This window comes from Ursus maritimus, unplaced genomic scaffold, assembly GCF_017311325.1.
Source record: "Ursus maritimus isolate PB19 unplaced genomic scaffold, ASM1731132v1 scaffold_16, whole genome shotgun sequence".
NCBI lineage: Eukaryota > Metazoa > Chordata > Mammalia > Carnivora > Ursidae > Ursus > Ursus maritimus.
This window is the reverse complement of record NW_024424008.1, coordinates 38,727,289-38,738,471: the sequence shown is the minus strand read 5'-3', so window position 1 is coordinate 38,738,471 and position 11,183 is coordinate 38,727,289. Positions and strand designations below refer to the sequence as shown.

General features: G+C 44.2%; 1 pseudogene; it reads right to left on the bottom strand.

The window, feature by feature from the left end:
- Positions 1–5,247: 5,247 nt before the first annotated feature.
- On the bottom strand, positions 5,248–7,747 carry LOC121102828 (annotated as a pseudogene).
- Positions 7,748–11,183: the final 3,436 nt, after the last annotated feature.

Here is an 11,183-nt window from a genome sequence, read left to right as displayed (position 1 = left end):
TAGAGGCTCTAGAGTCGCCCCTCTCTGCCCTTGCTTCAAGTTGTCAGTGTGGGAGATTCACTGGGATCAGGACCTTTAAGTCCTTTGCCAGCTCACCTATACCCAGCTACCCAGTTCTCTGCCTATGTTGAGAGTACTGACAGTTGAGGTCCTTCCTGCTTCTTTTTAGCCTGTCGAACTGATAGCTATAGACATTCGACACACATGTGAGACCCTCAGGGTTTGTCACCTCCAAAGAGGAGGCTCTCACAAATACAGAAGTACTTTTGTGACTACAGAACCAGGGGTAAACCCTGCCAAATTCCCTCCAAGTGTCCCCTCTGTCTACTTTCTCAGAAACACGGAAGGATGGCTTTCAATTAAATGAAAGGATGAACTAGCAAGCTGTAGGATTGTTTTTCCGGGATAATTTACAAGATAGGAATAACTCGAGTCTCAACACTTCTGGAGAGAGGGGTATGGAAGGAAAGACCTCTACCACCCTTTTCCAAAAATGAGCAAAACGCTGCATCCCAGCACAACGGTGTGATAGCCCTGGGAGAGTCTGACCTGGATAGGCAATGAATAATCTTATTTACTTCAAACCTGTTGTAACATTTCAATCATTGGCCTTTGCTTCTTAAAGCCCCTTATCACCCTCCTCCAGAGTAAAACCCCTGATTTTTAATAGCAATTACGTCCTATAAATTTCCCTTCTTTTTCCTTTGTAAGCATCTGTAGGGAGAGGGATGGGGCCATTGTGCTCCATACCCCTTTCTCTCCTCCAGAATGTATTAATAAATGCAGGTGGGAGACTTATCCAGACCAGGGAAAGTCTTGAATGTCCTTGGAGCCCTCTGGTCTCGGTTGGGAAGCCTCTGGAAGTTATTTACTTTTTCAATAGAATGAAATGCCCCTACAGACAGCCCTTTGGAGAGAGAAGTCAGACAGTGATCTGTGGACTTTATCCTGCCGCATTTCAACAATAACAACAGCTGCTGGTTGGCTCACCGCAGAGTTGAATCTGCATGGATGCCCCCTCCTGGATTCCTACTTCCCAGGAGATGCGCCTTGCTAGTTAATTTCCAGGGTGGCACCTGCCACTTGCGGAACGACCTCAAGGTGTCAGGCTTGCCTAACTTTTGCTTAAACCCAGTGCATGCCCTTGCCCTAGGACTGAGAAAGGGTCCCTGGTTTGTGGTGAAAACCCTTAGGAAAATAGTAGATGAAAACAGTACAACAAAACAACAACCAACCAACCAACCAGTGAAAATCCCAGAGGGGTATTCTGTTAATTCTGGATTTTCTACATTATCACATTCTTTCCCAAAGTATGTAATTACGGCAAGGGATGGCAAACTTGGGCCCACTGGCTAAATCCTATACTCCCCTTTTTTGTATAGCGTACAAGCTAAGAATGGTGTTAATGTTTTTTAGATGGTTGAAAAAAATGAAAAATAATTCATGACGCTTAAAAACAGTATGAAATTCAAATTTCGGTGTCTACAATTACTGATTTATTGGAATGCAGTCACAGCCATTCATTTATACGTGGGCTGTTCTTGTAATATAAGGCCAGGGTCTAGTGAGCCTAAAATATATCTATTGTCTGGGCCTTTGTAGGAATCATTTGCTGACTCCTCGGTTACAGTAAAGTGGCTTTAGCTTGGAGTCCTCACATTTGGAATATGGATTATTTAAACTCACTATGTGATTTTTACAGAATGAGAGGCTTAAACTAATTTCTTGGTGTGAATATAAAGGAAATTATATGAAAATTGAAATTTGAATATCTATGTTTGTGCTTGATTCTGTATCTAGCAATTATTCATTATTTAATCAGCTCTTAAATAATGAAAAGACTTTTATGTTTCTGGTACTTTATATTGTAGGTCTATTGGGAATGTTAAGTTTTTAATTATACTATTGGTATATTTATATACCAATATATACCAAACATGTATACCAAATAATACCGGTTATTTCTTAGTTCACAACTGGAGTTTTACAGAGTGTATATTTATTGTGTATACTAAGCTCCGGTACTGTCTAGAACCTCCTTGTAGAACCTGATTGGAAGACACGTAAGTGGTCATCGAATCCACTTGCACTCCCATTTTGCAGAGAAGAAACAGAAATGCAGAGGTTTTAGTGACTTGCCCAAAGACACATAATTAGTGGTGAAATTTTTCCCAAGAAACTATGACACCACCTGTATGAAACTGTATTACGTTCAAATTTCATTTGCAATTCATACCTTTTCATTAACATTGAGTGCTGACTCTGGGTCAAGCATTGTTCTAAAGGCTCATTTTAATTTAATTTTCATTTCCTCCTCAGTAAATGAAAGCTTCCATCTTTTGAAAGTGTTTGCTAGGGCCTAGGCACTGTGCTGAACAGCTCACAAACATTTCAGTCTATCAGCAGGATAGATCTCTGAAAAAGGCATCCTACGGATAAATAGGTTGAGAGAGGCAAGGTAACTTGGTTAGGGTCTCTCGGTTAGTGAGTAGTGGAGACGTTGTTTTTAGCCAAGGTCACATTCATAAACTACCGATTAAATATATTGCTTTCTGGTGACAGTGTCCTGAACTGAATTAATGTTCCTTTGTTTACTTAGAACCAAGGATGAAATCATGGCATTACAGAGCGGGAAGGGATTCTAGGAGTTATCTTAAGAGATCCCAAAGAAGGGAATAAACAGACTTTCTCAAAATCCTGTTCTAGCACTTAAATACAGAGTTCTTTCTTTCTACACAAAATAATACTCTTTCTGCCACAATTTGTGTTCGTTTTCTATAATTTTGGCCATTGAGTAATCGCCATAACCCTGCATTGCCTCTAACAGAGAGACAATTCCCTGGTCTTTATCTGTCACACCCCTGAGCACCTATCTCGGGAAGATTATGTTTGGCTTTTGACATCATTTTTTTGCTGACATTCACCTTATTTTCCCTTGGACACGCAAGTGTTTGTGATTGCCACCTGTATGTGCCCAAGTATTCCTATGTATTTTTATTGAATTATTTCTTAGTTCTAAATGTTCTCTCTTTTGGAACCTTTGGAATTTCACCCAGTATTTGGGAAACCACTAATTCACATTCTTGAGGCCACTTTAAGTTCACTTTCCTAACTTCTGTAAAATGCTAGCTACTTGGAGTGCTTTTCCACCTTCATCAGGTCGTTCCGGTGCTTACAGGCACTGGTTCAATGGCTGTGCTCCCAAACCTGTTATCTCTATCTCTGAGAACCAGAACTAACACAAACTTTCCTTTGATGGTGACACTGACTTGCTTGCTGACCAGATTTTAATACACCAAGAAGCAAACAAATAAGCCTTTTTGTTCCTGCTGTTTGTATTTTCAGTGACTTAATTGCCAAGTTATTGGGTTCAGTGTTGGGCACCCAACATATAAGGTTGCCCAAGATTCCATGCGCAGTGCGTCTGTGATTACTACTGTAACTTGTGCATTCTGAGCCTTATACCCAATAACAATGGACATTGTGATAGTAACAGTTAAGGTCATAATTGCTTTACCACATTATGGCCAGCCAGCAGGTGGCATTGTTGCAACTTGATAGTAATTCTCTTCCAACTTTCAGAGCAAACTTTTTAACGTTTTCAAAACGATTTCAGAACTTAGAAATCTCTATCACACCATAAAAGTCTGAGACAGCAATTCTTCAAAACTGTACACATAAGAAGCTGAGGGTTTATTCTGTTTCTTGCATCCAGTCACTGGGGAGGGTTGGAGAAGGTGTTGTGCGGTTGTCTTATTATAATGTGTGCTTCTCTCCTTCCTACTGTTCTCTTCTCGCCTGATGTCTCGTCTTCATCAGCCCAGTGTCTCTCAACTCAAATTATCAGGCAGTCTTGGAAAGCTGGCCAAGTTGAGATGTCTCCAGGGCCTGGGACCACCTTAATTGTGAGGATGGCTTAGTTTCTGTACATCCAGTTAATTATTAATGCAAACATTAGGTTTTCCCCAAATCTTCATTATTGATTCTAACCACTAGATGGGAGTCTCGTCACATACACCTTTTATAGCTACTCCTCGGATGGTCTAAAATCTCTCTGAACAATGGGTTTAATTAATCACATCTGATAACACACACACAGACACAGACAACACACAGATATATTTATAGTATTAACTTACAAAGCTGTACCCTTTCTCCCTGTTTTAGAAGGAAGGAAAGAGGGATGAAAGAAAGGAGCTTGGATCTTCGGACGGAGGGTCATTTCTCAGAGCAGATAAGGTGCTTAATCAAGGTCTTTATTTCGAAAGACTTGCTGTAAAAACTATCCCCTTTGTAGAAATGTTTTCACAATGAGCTGGAATGTGAAGCCTTAAGAAGAGTGGTTGGCACGTATTAAGCACATCTATGTTAATTTCTATCATCACCATCATCATCATCATCATGCATTCCTACCTGTCCTGGCAGAATAATTGTCCAGTATCTGGAGTTTGTCTTAGCATTGGTCCCCCTCAGCCTCAGTGTCTCCCTTCTTTTAGAATTACCCAGGGTGCCCACCTGACCTTCTGCTCTCAAGAGCGGAAGGGGATTCTCTAAATCATGAACACTTCGGTTTGACAGCAAGTACTGCCAAGAGTGTTTGAATTTTAAGAGACCCACAGAAATAAACAACTCATGGTAGAATTTCAGACCCTGTGGTTCCAGCATGAGCGGCAAATCTGGGGTCAGGGACAGGTGCCGGGGCTCCCAAGTTATAGCTTGTTACCGCTTCCTGTGCGCATCTCTGCTGGACTTTGCAGGGTGGGGTTTTCTGATCATTGGAATTGTCTAAGCAACAGCAGGGGGCACCTGCGGGAGTGTTAAAAGAGGATTCTTGAATTGGGTGAGAGAGGAGGACTTTGAGGCCTCATTCATTCTATTTTTCAAGAATTCTTGAGTAGTGGAGGAAATGAGCATCCTTTTGATTCTCGATAAAACAAAAAAAAAATCTATTTTTTTTAGACATCTAGGGCTAGAGCAGATTGTGCAGCTGTCCACTGCTGCCCCTTCCTGAGGTTCCAGGAGTTTCTTTCTTTTGCTTGCTTTTTTTCCTTTCTCTCCCTTTCTTTCTTTCTTTCTTTCTTTCTTTCTTTCTTTCTTTCTTTCTTTCTTTCTTTCTTTCCTTTTTCTTCTTCCCTTCCTTCCTTCCTTCTTTCCTTCCTTCCTTCCTTCTCTCCTCTCCTCTCTCTCTCTCTCCCTTTCTCCTTCTTCTCCTTCTTCTTCTTCTTCTTCTTCTTCTTCTTCTTCTTCTTCTTCTTCTTCTTCTTCTTCAAGAGCATTCTTCCTTGCAGTCTGCTGTGTCTGGAATCTCATCAAATTCATTGGCACTACGGGATTTTGAAGGGTCACAGACATTAGAGGCAGAGAGTAGGAGATCCTTTTTCTAACTTCTCACTTTACAGATGGGAAGATTGAGATCTGCGATGAGGTCATTTTCCCAGAGATTCAGGACTAGAATGTGGATTCTTAGCCCAGTGTGCTCAGCCCGGTGTCCTATCTAATCCCACTGTCCCCCTGCAGAGCAGAACCAGAGTTCATAGGGTTTCGGTGACATCTGTCACCACTCACAGCCATGCTCTCTCTCTCTTTTATAAAGTTCTTAGTTCATTCATCTTCTCATGAAAAATTTGCACAATCACCACAGATAAAGTCCCTACAGAACCTTTCCTCCTTCTGCTATCCGATCTCTGGCTCACTTTTGCCAGCAACCACATTGGCTTTTGCAGCCCCTCTGACTTTCTTCATTCTGTTCTTGTGCTCCTTTCGCTGTTTTCTTGATGTCTTTTTCCTCTCACACAGGCCATGTCTTGCAAGTCTATGGTTGGGCTCATTTTTCTTTGCACACTCCAAGGAATCCTAAACCATTCCAGGGCTAGGTGTCTTGCCACCACCAAAATGGGTTCTGAATCCAAATACAAAGATGACATCTGGGTGGGCTTGGACATTTTGGCTAGTTTCCCCCGAATTTCTGTCTTAGGTACTGTAGCCTTTCCGGGGTGATGAACCCCAATGACCGTTTGTTTCCACTGAAGTTGTCAGTTGGTCATGAACTTCTTGGTCTGGATGGCTACTGTGCTGTTTACGATGGCGGCCAAACTTTAAGCCATGCTTTCTTTCTCTAAACACACACACACACACACACACACACACACACACACACACACGTACACACACACATATGAACTTTTGGATTTGGGAAAATAAGTCTTGAAGGTTTGGAGTGTAAGGTGCTGCCCAGGGTGGCCGGCAATGAAGCTGGAAGAGTCAGCGGGGCCCGTGCGTGAGGGTATGTTTGCCACCCTGGGTGCCTGAGCTTTCTTCCAGAGGGCGATGAAGATTCACTAAAGACTTAAGCAGGGAAGTAACAATGTGGCATCTGTCTTTTAGAAGGACAGCTCTAGCGATTCTGTAGACTGTGTGAAAAGAGAGATTGGAAAGATGGAGACCTGTCAGGACAAGCTTTCCAGAGATGGTGTGGGCCTGGGCCAAGGAAGTGGTGGGGGTGATGGAGAGGAATACACTGGGACCTCTTCGAGTTTGCCCTGTAGGGGTGAGGTAGGGTGGGGAGAAGATAAGGCTGACTAGTGGAGGGGTGAGGTGGATACAGGTACCTTTGGCCAAGTTGGGGAAAACAGGAAGAAGAAGGTATGCAAGGTATGCTGTGTAGGGCATGTGCAGAGAAGGGACTCCTAAGTTTAGTTTTGGGCCTAGTGGGGACTCACTGGGATGTCACGGAAGCTCAGCAGGGATGGGGGCTAGGAATTGTCAGTTGGGAGTCAAACGCCGAGATGGGTAGTTGAGGCTGTCAGAATGCACTCTGCTGGAGGAATATATGTGAAATTAAGGGTTTTTGTTTAAATTTCTACTCTTCTTTTCAGTTTCCCCATTCCTCCACTTTTCTCTCTTCACACTTCCAAGAGCACAGGTGACATCTGCCTACCCAATCACTAATCTTGCTCTCTCTTTTCCCACATCTGGGGCCCTTCCAGAAGCAATAAGCACTCTTGGTTTTCCTCTATGGAAGGCAGTGATTTGCACCCAACGGAGCTCTGTAGTCTGCAAGTGTCTTCCAGTTGGTCCGTTGGCTGATTCAAAATGTCAGCGTGGGATGTCCTGAGGGGAAGGAGGAGATTCCTGCGTAGCTGGGAGAGAAAGAGGGGAGAGAAGGAGAAATTTCGACTTGGAGGAACTTGATGTTTGGACTCTCATCAACCACAGCTTGAAAGTATCGGACAAGTTGGAGGGCTGCTCCTGTCAGGGTGGCGAGGAGGTGACATTACCATGTCCCGTCACCTCTTGGTGATGTCAACAGTGATGAGGGAAGCTGCCTGCAGGTGCAGGAAGGAGGAAGCAAGGGCTGGGGAAGAACAGCAAGGCCTGATGAAGGAGGTAACGTCTGGCTTCTCAGCAGAGCATTGGAACCCAAAGTGGGAGAAGAGTGAGGTCTGCTGGAGGCCTTGGGCTCTGCTCTGGGACCCACACTCAGGTGGGAGGTGGGGCTGAGGCCAGAGAGCCCGAAGTAGCTTTCCTTCTCCCACTAATCTGGGTCAAGGTCTAGTTTTATATTCTTCTGTAGTTAAATACCAGAGTTTTCTGCCCTTTAATTTCTGATGTTCCTGAGAATCAGAGAAAACTGACACCTATAAGCCTCAGGCATATTTGGTTGTGGGCTCTCAGTTAGAAATCTTCTCTGCTACTCTGGGCTCACTGCTCTCACCTCGGTGAGAGAGCTGTCCATGATGATATCCATGGCTCCTTCCCCATTGCCTACTCACTTCACTTCCAGAGTGAAACACAGGCAGGAAGCCCGACATGAGGCAATATGCATTGACTAGGTTAATAAGAGATATGAGAGGTGAGGTAGCAATTCCACAAAGCATTTGTCAATGAGAAGCCAGATAAAAAATTTGAGGCCAATAGCTTACTAAGTGGAAGTCCTCCCGTCCTGGGAGATTTAGTAAGAACCCTCCCAACCTGTTGGGTCCAGTAAGAAGTGTGCTGGGTGAGAGCAGGGTGGAGAGATGGAATCCATTGTTGGGCAGGTAGTTTGTTTCTTGTTTATGAGAATTGTGCCCCCTAGTGCTGGGCTATGTACAACCCTCAAAACCTTAAAGGTGACCTTGCCTGGAAAGATCTTTGGGAGATTCCTTTCTCCCTCCACCCCTCTTTAAGAGCCTGCCTTGTTGGCCCTGTCTGAAATGGTGGAAGTTTTGAAAAAGACTCTGATACTTTTAAAGTATAAATATATGTGAATGGGAAGCATTTTAAAACTGTTATCGGTTGTTTTCACCTGAGTGTAAATTAAGACGCAAGCAGCAACACATTTTGAGGAAGGGAAGTGAGGATACATGAGAAGAATTAGAGAGAGGGCAGAAAGCAGGGTGGGGGCTGGGGTGGGGTGGGGAAGACAGGGAGTGTAGCAGGTGGAGGGGACGGGGCACGAATGCTTGGAGGAGACAAGAGTGGAGGAACATGGTGCCGACAGGAGGGGTTGGCTGCCCTGGGTTTCCACAGGCTCTGTGCCTACCCCCTAATTTTACCTACATGAAGAGAACAAGAGCCGGCAGCTCACCTCAGTTACTATTATTATTATTATTTTTTTTTTTGGCAGAACAAATCAAATAAGTTGCAAACTCCAAAAGTGAGAACGGTATCATACTTTCTAATTGCAAGAGGCCCAAATAATGCTACTTATTCTGTGGGCTCATTGTGTTCTTACTGATGATAATAAGAATATTTTTGCTCTTTCATGAGCAAGGAATTCAAAGTTCCCAGAGACTGGGTCATTTAACTAGCATCCCCAAATAACCCAACATCAAACCGAGCTGGGGCTGAGCCCTGGCTTGAAGATCGGCAATTTTGGGCAGTCGGCTTGACGGTTCCATGCTCCTGCTCTCTCAGTCATAGAAGGGCTGGTGTTTTAGGCTCAGGTCCTGGAGCAGCCATATCTGGTTTTCAAGTATTTTATTTTATTTTATTAAGATTTTATTTATTTATTTGACAGAGAGAGAGACAGCCAGCGAGAGAGGGAACAGAAGCAGGGGGAATGGGAGAGGAAGAAGCAGGCTTCCCAGCGGAGCAGGGAGCCTGATGTGGGGCTCGATCCCAGCATCCTGGGATCACGCCCTGAGCCGAAGGCAGATGCTTAACGACTAAGCCACCCAGGTGCCCCAGGTTTTCAAGTATTTTAACAACAGGTGAGGAGAGGCTTCTTCCTGTTGAGTGTGGGTAGGACTTGGTTGGCATAGTTCAGGGGTTGGGGAATGGGCTTCTGAGAGTACAACTCTCCCAAAGTTATGGGCCAAACTTTGAGTGCATGTACGTGCCCGGGTATTTTTCAGGGATGAGGTCTCACAGTATTTATGACCTCTCCACAGCCTCCAAATGGTTAAGAATCACATCAGAGCAAACTGTGATCTCTGCTGACTTCCAATGAGTTGAGTCCCCATAGTGTGCCATCGCGTGGAGGGGAGGAAGTGAAAATGAATACCACAGGGGGAAAAAAATGTTCTCGTAAGACAAATTAAATAATACTCCTCTGTTATGAGTGTTCTCTGTGCCTTTTTGCAAAGGTTCCAAAGACAGTAGACCAGCCACACTGGGGCCATCAAGTTCATTGTTGACCCAGAGTTGGGCTCGGCTTTCAGGCAAGTCACTGTGTTCGTATAAATCCTATTTCAATTAGCCTGTGAGCACGTATCCCAGGAGTGTGAGGAGCGTGTATACGGAAGGAAGATAAGGAGAGAGCTATGTGTAGTGCGAGTATATGACGGGACAGGGGGCCGTGCCCACGATGGGAGTGAGGGGGGTCCTGTGCACACATACAGATGGCAGGTCTCGCTGGAAGAGAGGCAGCTGAGTGGGGTACAGAATAAACAGGCTGGGTGGGACTTAATACCAGATGAGTGTGTCAGTCTTCCTTTTGCTACTCTCAAACCAGATGACTTTTGCCTATTCCCTTAACCCCTTTAAAGTCTTAGTTTTACTTGCCCAAAGTGGAGATGCTAATAATTCCTGTCCCACCATTCTCCCTCCTCGAGTGTTTCTGTGAGGATAAAGTCCGATAATATATAGGAACTCGTTTTACAGATCACGTACTCTTTTGTATAGTATTTTGTCAAGTATTTTTATTTTTTAAAAGATTGATTTATTTAATTTTATTATTTATTTATTTATTTGTTTTTGAGAGAGAGAAGGAGATAGAGAGGGAAAGAAAGAAAGAGAGAGAGGGCACGAGCAGGAAGAGGGGCAGAGGGAGAGGGAGAGAGAATCGTAAGCAGACTCCATGCTTAGTGCGTAGCCTGTCGTGGGGCTCGATCTCACGACTCCGAAGTCATGACCTAAGCCAAAATCAAAAGTTGGAGCCTCAACTGACTGAACCATTCAGACACCCCTAAATTTATTTATTTATTTATTTTGGTGGGGAGGGGCAGGGAGAGAGAATCTCAAGCAGACTCCATGCTGAACGCAGACCCCATCGCAGGGCTTGACCCCTCAACCCCGAGGTCATGACCTGAGCTGAAACCAAGAGTCCTATGCTTAACCAGCAGAGCCACCCAGGCGCCCCTCAAGTATTTTTATTGAGAAGAACGCACTGATGGGAGAAAACAGGGCCAGCTAGGAAGAATGATGCATTTTATTTTGCAGCCTGGTCTAACATTCTGAAAGGAAGAGCGGGTGCTTTACTACTGATGGTGGTACATGGCCTGAGGCTCAAGTTCAAGTTCACATCTTGAAGCTACTATTTTGGATGCTGATGGTGGTTGGAAAAGGGTATACTGGGAGGAGCAGAGTGGACGGAAGAGTGTTTGGCAGAAAAAAACTGCTCTCTAAATCCCCAGACAGGAGTGGAGGATTTAGTATTCATTTCTTCTCCCTTCTAAGGCCTCCTCTTCCACCATCCTGAATGCTAGCTGTATCCTCAACAGCCCAAAACTCCAAAATAATTTACATTTGTGTGTGTGTGTGTGTGTGTGTGTGTGTGTGTGTAAATCTATAGAATGAATTGTTAAATTGGGAAGCCTGAGATCCAAGGGTAGTGGCTGTTATTTAAAACTCTAGAAGGGGGGATTCAGGGTATAAGCAGGAGGCAACCTGGAACTATGATTTGATGAGTTTCCCCAAGCCAAGTCAGGACCCTTTGTTCTAACCTCCTAGCATCCAAGAGAACAAATACAGGACTTAAG